Source organism: Podarcis bocagei (genome assembly GCF_964188305.1).
Source record: "Podarcis bocagei genome assembly, chromosome: 5".
Classification (NCBI taxonomy): Eukaryota; Metazoa; Chordata; class Lepidosauria; order Squamata; family Lacertidae; genus Podarcis; species Podarcis bocagei.
The window spans coordinates 71,075,976-71,092,710 of NC_138129.1; the positions used below are offsets into that span (position 1 = coordinate 71,075,976).

Consider the following 16,735-nt stretch of genomic DNA (forward strand, 5'->3'; position numbering starts at 1 on the left):
CCCCGTCACCCTCACAAGCTGGCACCTCAGGCCCTAACTGTTCCCCTATAAAATAATTCACCACTGGCATGCAGTACCAGTCAGATGTCTGGTGCCTGTCATACACTTGTGCCCTGAAGCATTGAGACTGAGCCACCAGCTTAACCATTCATGAGTTGCCAGCTGTTGGGAGTAGAAGTGGTCCTTAGGGACACAGGTGGCGCTGTGGTCTAAACCACCGAGCCTCTTGAGCTTGCCGATCAGGTCAGCGGTTCAAATCCGCACAATGGGGTGAGCTCCCGTTGCTCTGTCTCAGCTCCTGCCAACCTAGCAGTTCAAAAATACACCAGTGCAAGTAGATAAATGGGTACTGCTGCGGTGGGAAGGTAAACGGCATTCCCATGCACTCTATATTCCGTCACAGTGTTCCGTTGTGCCAAAAGCAGTTTAGTCATGCTGGCAACATGACCTGGAAAGCTTTCTGCAGACAAATGCCGGCTTCCTCGGCCTGAAAGTGAGATGAACGCTGCAACCCCATAGTCGCCTTAACCATCCGGGCTCATTTACCTTTTAACTTTAGAAGTGGTCCTAGGATGGAGAAGCACAAGCAGAGGAGGCGCCTTACAAATTGGTATTGAATTAGGATTTATTCTGCAGGGGGAAAAGATCCCCCAAAGCCAAGCGTATTTCAAAGGCCCTGAATCCCAGAGTTTGTGTCCTTCAAGAAAGAATCTTTCTAGAAAGGGTATCTCAAGAGAGCTTATTCTTGAAAGGAGACAGCTCCAACATTCATTGCCCTTGAAGAGCATTTTAATAATATTGGATCAAACCTGGAATGCAGATTTGAGCTTTATTGTTAAGGTCACTAAATTCCTTGCAACCGTAATTGAAGGTTTTCTCTTCTTTTCCCCAATCTAGATTCTCGCCTATAAGAGTTTATCTGCTGTTTTCCCAGCTGTGTCTTCTGTACTCATCTTCTCCCGCTTTCTTTTCCTGTGCTAGTTTTGGAACTAACATAGCTTTGTTTGTTAACCTTAACGGACGGACACACTGGTAATTATTTTCTAAAATAAGAAATAGAGGGGGCGGGGTTTAGGTGCTGTTGTACAGCCAACATTTCAGATGAGCTCCTTGAATTGTAGAAGTTGAGGCTTTTCTTTCATTTATTTCTACTAACTCTAGAGTCAAGAGTTTTTATTAACGCATCCTTCAATTTCGAATCATGCTACTTTTATGTTCGTTTTTAAAAGCTTCATTTGATGGTAAATGTTCAAGAAAAGGTTATTGAGCTCATTCAGGATTCTCCCCTCTGTGCTATCCATTTACCAAGACAGTACTGATAGTTGAATAACTGGATTCTATTTTTTTTAAGCAAGCTAAACTATAATAAATTGCATTGAGTCTTCTTAACAAACAACTTTAACCCGAAGGCATTCACTTCTGTTAAGTAAATCTCTTATCCCATTACCTTTTAAAACACTTTTTTTAAAAAAGAAAGGAAGAGATTAGGAAACATCCGCTAGGTTCCAGTGCCTCAATGATGAGTTGTATCTCTTCTTTCAGACTACCTGCAGCAGTATTGAGACCATTAATATGGCACGGTTTGATCTTGAGGTGCCACTGGGCTGCATGCCTCAAGAAGAAAATCAATAGACCTGACAGAACGGATGAGATCCTAGATTCAATATTTTGTTATCTAAAGAGATCTGGGAGGGAGGAGTTTGTGAGGGTACAAAACATGAGAAGGTAGCCACACTGGAAGTTGCCTTAGGAGCCCAGACCACTGATGTATGCAGGCTGTGGCTCTTCAGAATTGAACCTGGGACCTTTCACATGCCAAACAGAAGCTGTACCACTAAGCTGCAGCCCTTCTCCAAACCTCTTGTGGTGAAAATCTTGTGTGGATTTTGTGGTGCTGTGTGCGGCGGTAAAATACCTGCCAGCAACATGACAGCAAGAAGGCTGTCTAAATGACAAGACTATTCAAATTTGTTAAGACACAGAACTGAGAACTGAGCTTGGTACTCAATATCAGGCTTAAATCCAGCATAGTGCTAAGTATACATCCTCTCAACTCAAGGATTTCCACTTGTGAAACGGGACTTTCTCACTTCTTCTCAGCCTGCGTGCGCCCCATGTCCTCCCCAACTCTGCTCCAGATTGCTCCTGAGGACAGATTTTGAGGGGAGTGCAGGACAGTTGCTTAGTGCTATGTTGGATGCAAGCCACATGTATTTTACAAGGCTAGTACAGTGGTACCTCTGGATGCGAATGGGATCCGTTCCGGAACCCTGTTTGCATGCTGAGCAGAATGCAACTTGTGTCTGCGCGTGCGCAGGTCGCGATTCACTGTTTCTGCGCATGCATGTGATGTCATTTTGAGCATCTGCGCATGCCGCGAAACCCGGAAGTAACACGTTCCGTTACTTCCGGGTTGCCACGGAACACAACCTGAAAATGCTCAACCTGAAGCATATTTAACCCAAGGTAGGACTGTACCGTAGATTCAAACCTGCCTATTTTCAGCTTTTAGCCACATCGCTATAAACAAGGATCAGCAACCTTTTCCAGCCGTGGGGCAGTCCACCATCCCTCAGACTATGTGATGGGCTGTACTATATTTTGAAGAAAAAAAATATGAACGAATTCCTATGCCCCACAAATAAACAGAGATGCATTTTAAATAAAAGCACACATTCTACTCATGTAAAAACACCAGGCATGCCCCACAAATAACCCAGAGAAGCAATTTAAATAAAAGGACACATTCTACTCATGTAAAAACATGCTGATTCCCAGACCGTCCACGGGCTGGATTGAGAAGGCGATTGGGCCGCATACAGCCCCCAGGCCTTAGGTTGCCTACCGCGGCTTTATTGTTTATACTTGACAGTCACGAGCCCGGGACAAGCACACCAAACTCTACACTGCTTCTTCCACACAAAGGGCATTGCAGTCCATTTTCTCAGCAGGTTCTCTGTTGTCTTTACAGACAAAGGTAAAAGGTAAAGGACCCCTGGATGGTTAAGTCCAGTCAAAGGCGACTATGGGGCGCAGCGTTTATCTCGCTTTTCTGGTTGAGGGAGCCGGCGTTTGTCCACAGACAGCTTTCTGGGCCATATGGCCATCATGACTAAAATGCTTCTGGTGCAATGGGACACCATGACGAGTGCCAGAGCACACAGAAACGCCATTTACCTTCCTGCCGCAGCAGTATCTATTTATCTACTTACGCTGGTATGCTTTTGAACTGCTAGGTTGGCAGAAGCTGGGACAAAGCAACAGGAGCTCACCCCGTCATGGGGATTTGGACTGCTGACCTTCTGATCAGCAAGCCCTAGAGGCTCAGTGGTTTAGCTCACAGCACCAACCGCGTCCCATCTTTAAAGACAACACCATTAGTCATCCTCAAGCTGCCAACCTGTTGAAGCTTAATGCACACAGACAGTTAGGCTCAAAACGGCACATTATGATTCTTAATCCTATGCCCATTTATTTGGGTTTAAGTCCCACTGAACTCAACGGGACTTGCTTCTGAGTAGATATACATATATGGTTTTGTTATCTGGATTAGGAGTCTGCCGGCCATATTTATTAAATTTATTTAAAGTATCGTAGGCTGTCCTTTAAGGTCAAATCCATTCATGGCAGTATCCAGCATAGAAATTGAGAATGTAATCAATATCAAAAAATTCAAAGGGTTAGGGATGCTTGCTGCTAAACCTCCCCTAAAGGTAAAGGTAAAGGTACCCCTGCCCGAACGGGCCAGTCTTGACAGACTCTGGGGTTTGTGCGCCCATCTCACATCTATTGGCCAGAGGCCAGCGCTGTCCGGAGACACTTCCGGGTCACGTGGCCAGCGTGACAAAGCTGCATCTGGCGAGCCAGCGCAGCACACGGAACGCCGTTTACCTTCCCGCTGGTAAGCGGTACCTATTTATCTACTTGCACCCGAGGGTGCTTTCGAACTGCTAGGTTGGCAGGCGCTGGGACCGAGCAGCGGGAGCGCACCCCGCCGCGGGGATTCGAACCGCCGACCTTTCGATCGGCAAGCCCTAGGCGCTGAGGCTTTAGCCCACAGCGCCACCCGCGTCCCTAAACCTCCCCTAGGTCCTTTTTAATTTAAAAATACCCTCCCCAAGCTATTACTTCATCTTTAGAGAAAGGAAGATGTGTAGTCCTCATATCCCACCACCCTCATCCTAATTTATGAATGAAAAGGCAGCTTAGTGAGTGCAATTTTGACGTGGAAAAGAGCCTGATGGGAAAGGGCTAAGTCTGCCTGCCCACTTTTACTGCCTGGAGCCTGCCTAGGCTGCTTTGAGTTTGAAAACGCAGAGGAAAGAGTAATGTCACTCCACTTAAATGCACAGTTTGAGCCTCCGTTTCATTTATGAGCCTCAGCCAGAGTTCAGATCCCAGGTTTTACTTTCACCTCAGAGTTTGTTCTGATGGCATGCCAGCAGCCAGCTTTCATTAACGGAACTTCTCACACAAGTGATGTAGACAGACACACACTCTCCAAAACCTCCCTCTCCCTGCTGACCATAACATCTCTCATTGCCTAGGTTACAGACTGTTCCCCACCTAATGTTCCTTTCTATGTATGCTGCAGCATTACAATATTCTGGATGATTTCATGGGATTTCGTCTATGACCAAGGTGACATAGGACACTATTTCCTCCCTGTGGACCTTGATAGGGATGAAATGACGTATGGATTGCAGGCAAACAGCAAGACAAACCAAACAGCATTGCCTTGAAATGTCATGATGTGAACCTCTCCAAAAACCACTAGTTACCCTAGTATGCAAGTTGATTCCACGGCAGGAGGAGGAGAAAGCTTTGGGCTCATCCATCCTGACCCTTTGGAGATGTGGACATTTTAATAAGAGCTGGAATCTGCACACTTTATAGACAAAAGCCTGATCACAGTTGGAAGGGACCCTGAGGATCACCTAAGTCCAACTGGCTGCAATGCAGGAATATGCAGTTGTCCCTTACGGGGATTGAACCTGCAACCTTGGGGTTATCAGCACCACACTCTAACCAACTGAGCTATCGAGGACATTCCAATCAGCTCATTCACATACACACACCTATTTCATGTGATGGACGGGCTGCATGAACAGGATATTTATAGGCATAAACCCTAGTTCACATTAAAGGTTCCAAGTGTTTGGTGGGGAAGGCTATGCAAGCCTGAAGTTCATTACCATGCCTTGGTGCATGTACCAGTTAGCTCAAGCATCATGACCCTCCAGACTGTGGTACCTCTAGCTTCCGTCAACTTTGATCATTGGACATGCTGGCTGGGGATGATGGGAAGTGGAGTTCATTGCCATCTGAAGGACTGCATGCCCTCCTCTGCCTTTGATGCTAAGGCTATGGGCGAGACTCACCTTTAAGCAGATGGATAGCAGATGGACTTATTCATGAGTGTGGTTCTCTTCTCAGATTTATAAAAGCATGATTTATTGCAATTTGGTTCCCCCACCCACCTCTTCCACTGTTTTAACTCCCAGCCCTATTGTTCGGGGAATTACAATGTGTCTAACAGATACAAATGTGAAGTGGCTACCATTCTGAAACTCAGCAAAACAAAAGCATTTCCAGGTCACCCTTTCAAGGGTTTCATTCATTATAAAAGGTGACATCCTGCTGTTCCTGGGGCATCCTGCCCTTGAGTCAGCTCTGAAGGATTGAATGCAAGGCAAACAGAGATGCCAGCAGGAGAGCAGAGTAAAATAAAGAGCTCAGCCTGGCAAAGATTAAATTAAAATACCTGCCTTTCATCAAGTTATGTATTCAATTTGTTGAATTAAAGTTATACAGCTCATTACATGTCTCTTGGCATAGCGCAGCTTGCGAGAAGCAAACTCAGCACCCGAGCCACAAGGAAATGGGAAAAAGGCCAGTGTTGCTTTTAATGTTCGAAAGCCACGAGTGGACCCTCCAGGTGTGGGAACACGGAGGAAAGTGGCCTCAAGGCCGTCTGACAGCCAAAAGAGCAGGAGCTAAGCAGCATACAGATAAACAGACCTGCCTGAAAACTCAGGAGAGCAGTCCAGCTCTGGAGGGGAGCATATGCTTTTCATGCACCTTGGCATGAAGAACCAGATGCACAAATATAAGACGAGGGACACCTGGCTTACCAGCAGTACATGTGAAAAGGAGGATCTAGGGGTCTTAGTAGACCACAAGCTTAACATGTGTCAACAGTGTGATGCAGCGGGGGGGGGGGGGTGTAATGTTATTCTAGGCTGCATCAACAGAAGTATAGTGTCCAGATCAGGGAAAGTAGCAGCACAACTCTATTCTGCCTTGGTCAGATCACACCTGGGACTATATTAGTAAAGAAAAAAGTGTTTTATATGCGTTATGACACTGTGACACCAGATGGCGCTGTGGGGTTCCGTCTTTCGCCAACACGATTTCCCACTTTGAAGTTTACAATGTGTTTTCCTGAAATGCTTCTTCGATGTGTCTAATTCAAGCCCTGGAATACTATGTCCAATTCTGGGCACCACAAACAACTTAGGAAGGAAGTTGACAAGCCAGGATGTGTGCAGAGGAGGGCAACCGACATGATCAGGGGTCTGGAAAAGAAGCCTTATGGGGAGCGCTTGAAGGAGCTGGGTATGTTTAGCTTGGAAAAGAGGGGACTGAGAGGAGATAGGATAGCCATCTTCAATTATCTGAAAGGGCTGCCACATGGAAGAGGGAACAAGCTTGTTTTCTTGCTCTGAAGGGTAGGACTCGAATCAACGGCTTCAAGTTACAAGAAGGGAGATTCCGAAGAGGATTCTGACAGCAAGAGCTGATCAACAGTGGAACCGTCTCCTTTGGGAGGTTGTGGACTCTTCTTCCTTGGAGGTTTTTAAGGAGGTTGGCTGGTCATCTGTCATGGATGCTTTAGTTGAGATTTCTACATTGAAGGCTTGCCCTTCAACTCTATGATTCTATGACTTCCAGCGGGGTCGTTATAAACCCCTTGGAGGTTATCAAGATGAACGCCAGCCTTAAGTATGTTATATGTATCTGAGCAAATGTGGGGTCAATTACGGAAGTGTGAGCACCCACCTTCTTAGTGTCACCTTTCCTAAGTGGCGAGAAGTTCTGGGGGCTCAGCGCTTTCCACGATTGGTTTCATTTTAAGGGAGGTCGCCAGAGGCTTATGGCACTTTGGAACATATGAGATTTGTTTACAGATATGCAGGTTGAGCAAAGGAGGAAGCAAACTAGCTTACCTACTCCAAAAAGCAAAATCCACTGCCCAACTCAGCTCTCCAGAGAGACACCCTTGTGTCTCTACAAGCTGCTCGCTTGTAGACCTTTCTACACTCAGCTCAGTTCTCTTCCTGGGCCCTTCCCCCCCCCCCCGAGCATCATCTAGTCCAACCCCCTGCAATTCAGGAATCTCAGCTAAAGCATCCATGAGAGATGGCCGTTCAACCTCTGCTCTACCTCAGTACATTTATCTTCATACATGTTACTTGGGCTGGAAAAATGCATTTGGAGCATTCGGAACTGCATTCAGAGAAATGTGACAACATTTTGGTTCACACACAGTTCCATAAATTGCAAATTATATAAGTTCACCATTAAATGCAAACTGAAACCCACCCCTATTCACAACACAATCGAAGAAGGCTCTTTTCAATTTCCCCCCTGATACAGTCATACCTTGGTTGTTGAACGCCTTGCGACTTGAATGTTTTGGCTCCCAAAAGCCACAAACCCAAAAGTGAGTGTTCCGGTTTGCAAACGTTCTTTGGAACCCGAATGTTCAACACAGCTTACACGGCTTCCGATTAGTGCATGAAGCTTCTGCAGCCAATCAAAGCGGCACCTGAGTTTTTGAACTTTTTTAGAAGTTGAACGGACTTCTGTAACGGATTCCGTTTTCCCACAGACATAGGCAAACTTGGCCCTCCAGATGTTTTGGGACTACAACTCCCATCATCCCTAGCTAATGGGACCAGTGGTCAGGGATGATGGGAGTTGTAGTCCCAAAAACGTCTGGAGGGCCGCATTTGCCTATGCCTGTCCTTACACTTCAAACTTTCCCTGTGACTCCCAGCAGCAGCCTCGGGAGAAGCAGAAAGTCAACCAACAGGAAAGGAGCTCATCTGCAGCTAAGACTTTGTGTGGGCATTTCGGGGAGCAGGGGAAAGAACTCAAAATGCCACAAAGGGAACTGAGGCTTTAATACACCAGATTCATGTTAAGACATGGACAAGGCAACAGTTAAGTCTGAAACAACAACCACAACAAGTCACTGGTCAAAGGAAAAATAAGCACAAATTCATAACGTCACTGCAAATGCGATCATTGCAAAAATATTTGCAAAGCAAGAATTCCCAAGCCCTGAAGGTACAAGCATATTGTTCTTCCATCAAAAGTTTGCTTAACTTCAGCTCAGGAAGTCAGAGAAGAGCCTTCACACACCGATCCTTCCCTTTTCTCTCTTTTTCCAGATACAATCTCATCCTCTACCTACTCAGTTAAGAGTTAGGCAGACTGCTCTGTACCTTAATGGTTTGGGCCTCACCGCGCATCTCCGTGGCTCTCCCCTGCGTTTCATTAGCTTATCGCGCCGCAAACACTGTTCCTCATCCCTGTGTTCTTTTCTGCAGCTCGGCTGGTAAATTTAATGCTTATTGCCTAATCACATTCCTCTCAACAGGTGAGGAAGGATAAAACAGCTGGGGGAAAATGACAAAATATTGTGCACATTTTCTGGTACGTAAGCAAGCTGGCTCCCAACTTCACAGGCAGCTACTCCCAGCAGCTCCAAAACTGCAGAAAAAAGGGGGAGGCTTGACCAGAAGCAGTCAATTCCCACGTAAAGGTTAGTGGGAACTAGTCAGCCCCAGGAACAAAAAAACAGAGGCAAAGTTGTCCAAATGCCATGTTTTGTGCTCTTCCATCAGAAAATTTGTTGCCATTGTTAGTACGGTAATTCGATTTATTATCTACTCTTCACCATAAGGGCCAACATAGGATCACAGCAGTTTAATACTACAAAATGAAAAACAGCAGACCTTCCAAGTATCCCTATTTTCCAGGGACAGTGCCGGATTTACAGAAGCAGTCCCAGTTTCTGATTTGATCCCGGAATGTCCCACTTTTCCTTAGAACGTCCCTATTTTCTGTTGGCTATTTGCAGTTTAGTAGCGCTGCAGAGAGCTTGCTGGGCAGACCATGCATTAAAAAGGAACTCAAAAATAACTTAAACAAGGTTTTAATATGAAAAACAAGAACTCCTTATACACTAAATACATCAACAACAAACCAGACCCAACCACCATGGGAGAGCTAGGTGCTGCTCCTTATATACTATACCCAATTGCTGACACAGCTTGATTAACACAACTCAGCAGCACCTACTATGTTTCACAGCTGTAAGACTGGGTCTCGTTATTTGCCCTGGCCCTTAAAGACATACACAACTTGTGAAGCAATAATGAACCTTCACATTTTAAAGTGACCATTCAACATTTTCATTGGAGAAATGCTGACATTGTATGGAGTTATCCAAATCCCCGAGCCATCTTAAGGCAGCCCTGTAGAAGTAAGTTTTTTTTAATTTTTTACATTTTTTTAATATTTGTTGGAAGCCACCCACAGTGGCTGGGGCAACCCAGTCAGATGGATGGGCTATAAATAGTAAAATTATTATTATTATGGAATAGGATGTTCCTATTTTCATCAGAGAAATGTTGGAGGGTATGATAGTTTGGGACTAGAATATGGTGCGTCCAAATATCTCAGGTGTCAAAGCCCAACGTAAAGAGGTGGGTCTTCAGAATATAATGCAAGCTGTACAATGAATAGGGCGGAAGAACCTCTCTGGGGTGGGAATTCCACAACTTAAGAGGCTGCTACAGAGGATGCCCTCTCCCGAGTTGTCACCTTCTGAAGTTCTGAGAGTGGTGGAACAATCAAGAGCAGCCCTCTCTGCTGATCTTGGCACCCAAGGGTGTCTGTAGGGAGGGAGGTGGTCTTCAAGATACTTTGAGCCTAAGTCATACAGGGGTTTCAGAAAACTAATGTGAGCATCTTGAATTGGAAATCAAACATACCGTATTGGCCTGAATATAAGCCACACTTTTTTTTTCTTCCAAATTCCGACCATGAAAAGTTAAAAGTGTGGCTTAAATTCACGACCTTACAAAAAATTACTTTTACGGTAAAACGGAACGGGTGTGAGTGCCTTCAGAATTTTAAGGGAGCGGCTTATATTCAGGTACTGTCTCTCCCCACCCCCCTTGAATTTTGAAGGTGCGGCTTATATTCGGGCCAATACGGTAGCTGCTATAAAACAGGGCCTCTGTGAGTTCTAAACGTAACCCCAGCTAGTCATCTCGCTGCTGCGTTTTCAACTAGCTGAAATTTCCAGGTAGTTGCCTTCAAACCAATGGTCTGATTTTTATTGACCAGCTGTCTCTTTAGGAGGAAATAGTACTTATAAAGCTACTAGAACGCTATGCACATAACAGAATCCTTGAATGCTTAAGTCCTTGGGTGCTTAAAATCCAAAAATCCTGCATTATACATGAAAACTTTCCTGCCTGAGACAGCTACACTAACCAGTGGATGGCGGGGAGCCATGCATCATGGGAGCTCAGCCCAAAGTCCCCTTCTCTACTCACTTTCCCTCGTTGCACTCTGTACATGCTCTGGGGTATCTTGGTCTGAGCCACCCTTTTGTGGCTGGAACTTTGGGGAGGAGGGAGAAGGGTGAGTGTTGCTTCGTTTCTATATGGTTTTGAGAAGAACCAATACGGATGTGGCGCCAAAGTGGCAGCAGAAGGAAATATTTGCAGTGTGCAGATCCGCTGAGAGTGAGGCCGTTCCCAAGTCACAAGGGAGAGATATGAACAAGTTGAAAATCCTCACATGCTCATTTCTACACTATGCTTCAGGTGGGCGAAGCAGTGGTGTAGCTGTATATACATTGTGGAAGCACTTTGCAACCTCCCCAGGAGAGGTTTATGTTTTGGTGCAGTGAAAAAAAGAACATGAATCTGATTCACACCAGAATTGGGTGTTTGCTATTCTTAAAAAAAAATGTGTAGTCTTTGACGGTAATGAATGAAGTGACCCTTGTCCCAAAACTGCTAGACAAGCTGCAGTTTCCAAACAGTTTCACCAAACAGCTGTGCGTCTTGTATGATGTAGCTAAACACCTACACACTTTTCTCCAAGGTTGCATCTGCTAACATGTCTGACCTGTGTGTCTTGAGGACATGAGCAAGGAAAAGTGATGGAGGGGGCAGCTTTTGGCTGTCTCTTGTGACTTCCTCCTGCACCAGCATTTCACTCGAACAGGTCTTCAAGGCATTTTTTGGAACAAGTCATGTTTGGCGATTCCAGATGCCCAACATGCCTGAGGTTTCCAGTGAAGACCATGCAATGTGGAAACCAAAACAGTGCAGACAAGCCACAGAGGTGTGATTAGTCATGGCTGCCTGACATATGTTCCCCACAGTGTATTTCTTAGTATTTAAAGAGAAAAAAAATCGATATTTTACAATACAGTGGTACCTCAGGTTAAGAACTTAATTCGTTCCGGAGGTCTGTACTTAACCTGAAACTGTTCTTAACCTGAAGTACCACTTTAGCTAATGGGGGGCTCCTGCTGCCGCCGCACCACCGGAGCCTGATTTCTGTTCTTATCCTGAAGCAAAGTTCTTAACCTGAAGCACTATTTCTAGGTTAGCAGAGTATGTAACCTGAAGCGTATGTAACCCGAGATACCACTGTATTCCTATGTTCGGATGCATGGATTTATTTACTATTTATTTCATAAAATTTATACACCCCTTGATTCTTTAAAAAACAAAAAACGCAAAGCGATTTACAAAAAGACAGATTCAGAAAATATGTAAAATAGATTAAAATGTACAGGAAGTTAAAATACTAAAACAGGTTATAATTCGCATCAGCCTTTCTAAGCATCTGGGTAGGCATAACAAGAATGTCCTTAGCGGGTGCCAAAAATCTAGTATGGATTTAATGACTGCTGGTTTAAAGATCAGAATTAAGGCTATTTCATGTGGGATCAAGTTTTACAAAGCTGAGAAATGGCAAAGTAAGGTTGATGCCCCAAAATCTGTTGACCTTCAACGCTCTGGAGCAGATTTGGGGATGGTGTAGGGGGCACATGGGGTAATGAGGGGAGGGGAAAGCCCGACTGCACAAGTGGAAATTGGTCCACTTGTTTAGTTAAATACCAACCTTTGTGTATTGCTAGAGGAAAGCTCTGGTGAGTTGCCCTGTGCCTGTTTCTTGTTACATCAGCAGTGGGCAGAATGACTTACAGATATGCCATTTTTATAAGCTTATAATGACCAACATCCATTTTTACCGCTCGCCTTAACTAAAGGAGCTCTCCTGCCCTTCTATAATCCGGGCTACTAGCGAGGAAAAAATATTTTCATTCCCCCTCTCCCAAACTCTTGATCACAAACAAATGTTTAGTTTCTCTCTTCACCACTTGTAACCTCGTTCTTGCATTTTTCACCCCTAATAAGCGCTATTTCATGATGGCAGGCGAACACTTTCCCTCCTCGACTTAGATCAATACCTGTCTGAACGTATTTGTTCACCAAAGGGGTAAAGCTTTTGCTCCTTCTCCCCAATGAACTTTTGCTCTGCTCTTAACATTACCTGCTTGTTACCTTAGATTCCTCTTTGTCTATTTCCTGAATGCTACTTGCCTCCACAGGGATTGTTAGAGAGTTAAAGAAAGTAAGTGTGTGTGTGTGTGTGTGTGTGTGTGTGTGTGTGTGTGTGAGAGAGAGAGAGAGAGAGAGAGAGAGAGAGAGAGAATGAATGAATGAGAATGCCCAGCACATTCTTCCTGTGTCTAATTAAAGGATTCTGCCAGCTATGGAACAGAAAGGCAAAATTAAGGTTTAATTTTACATTCTAGATACAAACATGTTCCAGGGGTTGTTTACCATCAGCGGAAAATAAACTGGGAGGCACTGATCAAATGGGGACAGGTTACACCAGCTGTTCATGTGTTTTGGACAGGAACAGGAAGATAGGCACAGTGGTACATTCTGCACAGAGATGTTTAGAAATTAAAGTAAGTGACTTGCTCCTGAAGTCACCTCTGTTCAAGAGCAGGCTTTGTGGAGCAGTAAAATTATTTGGATGTTCAAAGAGAGTGCAGAATTAAAAGACGATGCTCAATATAAACGGGGGTGGGTGGAGGGCAAGGTTAAATCATTCTTCAGGGGCCTGTCAAAGCGCTGAGTTAGAAAGGGGCAATCCTGCCAATTTCCATTTCTCTCAGCTTCTCATTTTTTCCAATCTTCAATCCTGTTTTCCACATTTCCACAGCAATTTGAGGATTATTATAATATATAAAAAATTCTAATCCTCATGAAAATTCATCAGCATTTTAGTGTTAACTTTTCTTAATAAACACATATTTTTAGGTGGTTTTGGCACTTGCCCCCCCCCAGTATAATGCATGTTTATATATGCTATTTTCACTAACAGATGCACTTTAATGCACGCTTTCTCCTCATATATGCATTTTTGAACACTCTGGTTGGAGAACTACTGCACATTTCAGAGAAAAATAGCTATGTTTGGTTCGAGAAGTGCAAATTACCTTGTTCCTTATCAAGAGGCAAACAAAACTGAATTTCTCATCCATCCCTAGCACTGAGCAAAACCTTTAACCTTCGACCCTGTTCCAATACTGAGCATACGCATGAAGATTATGCCAAACACAACTTTTTTTTTGAAGACAGATGCCAGTTAATACCACATTAGGCTCCTCCACACAAGGGGAGATCTTTGTCACATCACCTTGCATGGAGGATTCCTATAAATGTACATTTGTAAGTTTACTTTTTATCGGAAAAGATTGACCACTCACATTGTAATATTTCAGAGCAGAGTACAGAAATGCCAAAAATAGTGCAGTTAAAATAACAACACATCACATGAACAGTTCCCCACCCAGTGCAACTTTTCAGGTCCAGAGGCACATTTGGAAATCAAAGAAACTGTCACGAGCACCACAAAATACCCATTTACCAGCGGAAAAACTTGGAATTGTTCAGATACAACATCCCAAAATAGACTTCCACCTCCAAAGCCATTAAAGCGCAGATTGGGGGGGGGGGGTGGAGAGAGAGAGAGAGAGAGAGAGAGAGAGAAGGAATCCCTGCTACACAAACAAACAAACATCCCCTTCATTTTAAAAGAAAAACATGAACATTGGGCAAGAAATGAAAGGGGCTCTGAGGGCACTGTCAACCCATGTAGAGGCACTTTGCCTGGTCACAGAATTGGGGCTGGGGGCTAGTTGGTGGGTCTTTGTGGCCTCCTGACACATTATTCTGATGCTTGAAAGGGTTTGTCCGAATTCTCCTTCCGTCTCTTCACAAACTGCACACCTGAATCTCTTCACATAGACAAACTTTACCTCAGCCTCTTGCCCTCACCTTCCCCAAGTCTGTTCTGGGTTTACCCACAATCCTCCGGAGCAGATTTGGGGAGAGTACATGGTTGGGGGGGGGGGAGGCAGGAGGAGAGGACTTTACCTCCTGCACAAACAGAAACTCTATTGCTAATGGAACTGCTTAATTGGATATCACCTTGAACTCTTTTTGCCCAGGCAGACGCATTATGTGACCCATGAGAGCAGCAAAATAAAAAGGCTGCACAATGGTGATAGGGTAAAACCAGGCCAAATCTTTGACAGCAGCAGGCAGAGTAAGGGTTGGCATGGCATCGGGCCCCAGGATCAGTTCCTCATTCCACAAGGCCCATGCTGATGGAATGGATCTGCCCCAAACTCGTTCCATGGGTCTCCCAGCTATCTGCCTATCTCCCATTCCCACCACCCTTCTGAGTAACACCCCTCCCCACCTTCTCACTATATAGAAGGATCTGGCAACTTCTGTTTCAGTGTATCTGAAGAAGTGTGCATGCACACGAAAGCTCATACCAAGAACTAACTTAGTTGGTCTTTAAGGTGCTACTGGAAGGAATTTTTTTATTCGTTCCATGGGTGTCGGCCAGCGTTGAACCTCGCCGTGGTGCAAGCCAAGCAAGTGAAGTCTCACTGGGCAACAAGGGTGCAGATTCCTAACAGGCAGATTTCCCAAGTGTGGGGGTGCAGTGGTCAATCTTCCCCTTACCCCCCCCCAAATACTATGTTGATCCTGCCCAATGCCATTTCCACCACAGTCCAACAGCCCTACCACAGTCCAACTCCCGCCAACCTGCCCCCACAGCCAACCCTGAAGACCCCAACAAAGAAGTTCCAACCAAATGCCATTGCTACTTTATGAAAAGTGAACTCTGTGCAGGCAAAACAAGTTTGAAAGCTTAAACCTGACCAGGGGGTGCCAGATTACTAACCCCCCCCCCCCCGGTGCCAATACAACACACACCGCAGCCTTGGCGCGTTGCCACTGCGCCACATCCACCTTTTGTGGGGCCCAAGCTCCCCTCCAATAGTGTCCTTACAACCAAGACGACCAGGAGATGCTGCCAAACCACCAAGCAATTAATTTATTTTTTAATGGCCAACTCTAAGTCGACAACAGAAGCAGCCAGAAGCATTGAATGTGTTTGGAAAGCACTGGAATAAACTCACACCACAGCAGTTAATTCAGTTTATATTACCAATGATAGCATATAGCCTCCCATCAGATGTCACGGAAATAAACAACTATCTGACTTTTAGAAGGCATCTGAAAGAGCCCTGTTTAAGGAAGTTTTTAATGACTGATGTTTTAATGTGTTTTTAATCTTTTGTTGGAAGCCGCCCAGAGTGGCTCGGGAAACCCAGCCAGATGGGTGGGGTAGAAATAAATTATTATTATTATTATTATTATTATTATTATTATTATTATTATTATTATTATTATCATTATCATTATCATTATCATTATCATTATCATTATCATCATCACTTCAGCGCTAGATGAAGAATAAAAATTGGCCACCAACCGTCCTGCCCCACCCTGCCCTGCCCTGCAATTGCTGGTTAACATACCAAGGAATAGAAGAGAAGTCCACCTGCAGCTCGTAAGACAAAATGGCTGTGAGCTCCAGGGGAAGCAGCCTTTTTTTATATAGGCTTTCCTCCTCCTCTTTGCAGCAAGGGCTCATGGGACAGCTTTTCCCCATGAACCCATTCTGCACAGGGAGAATAATTTTTTGCAATCTAGATTTTGGAAGGTTTATTTTGGAAGCATTATAAGAACCCCTCGTTGGGGCAAATGTTGTAATACCCCAGTCTACACTGGGGGGGGGGAGCTATTACCGTTCCTAAATAACAGGGGGTGGGACAGATGGAAGTTTAAATAAAAATATAAGACATGCTAGATGTTTTCTTTCATCTGAGCATAAAAAAGAGGTGTGAGTTATTATGCTGAACTGCTAATGGAATGACTGCAATACAGAAATTCAAAGTAATGCTAAGGAGGTTCTTTTGTCAGTGCAAGCATTTCTGCATGCCTGATAAATGATCCCTCCGTTTCTCCTCCTACATGTTGTTTTGGGGGTTCCCCTGACCCCCACCCAGAGCTGATTGAGGAGACACAGGCAGTACATGGTAGGGAAGGGGATTTCCACTAGAACAGCATTTCTTAAATGTGGGTCTTCAGCTGTTTTTGGACTACAATTCCCATCATCCCTGTTCTTGCTAGCTAGGGATGATGGGAGTTGTAGTGCAAAAACAACTGGAGACTGAGAAACAGTTTGCACAGTT

The 16,735-nt window shown here is 44.7% G+C and overlaps 1 long non-coding RNA gene across 1 annotated transcript in view; it reads right to left on the reverse strand.

Annotated features, from left to right (window-relative positions):
• Positions 1-16,108, reverse strand: part of LOC308586826 — a 34,613-nt gene extending 18,505 nt beyond the window's left edge. Inside the window, exon 1 of the long non-coding RNA XR_014008073.1 lies at positions 16,019-16,108. This is a non-coding gene — a long non-coding RNA (uncharacterized lncRNA). The remainder of the gene's footprint in view (positions 1-16,018) is intronic.
• Between the last annotated feature and the right edge of the window lie 627 nt (positions 16,109-16,735).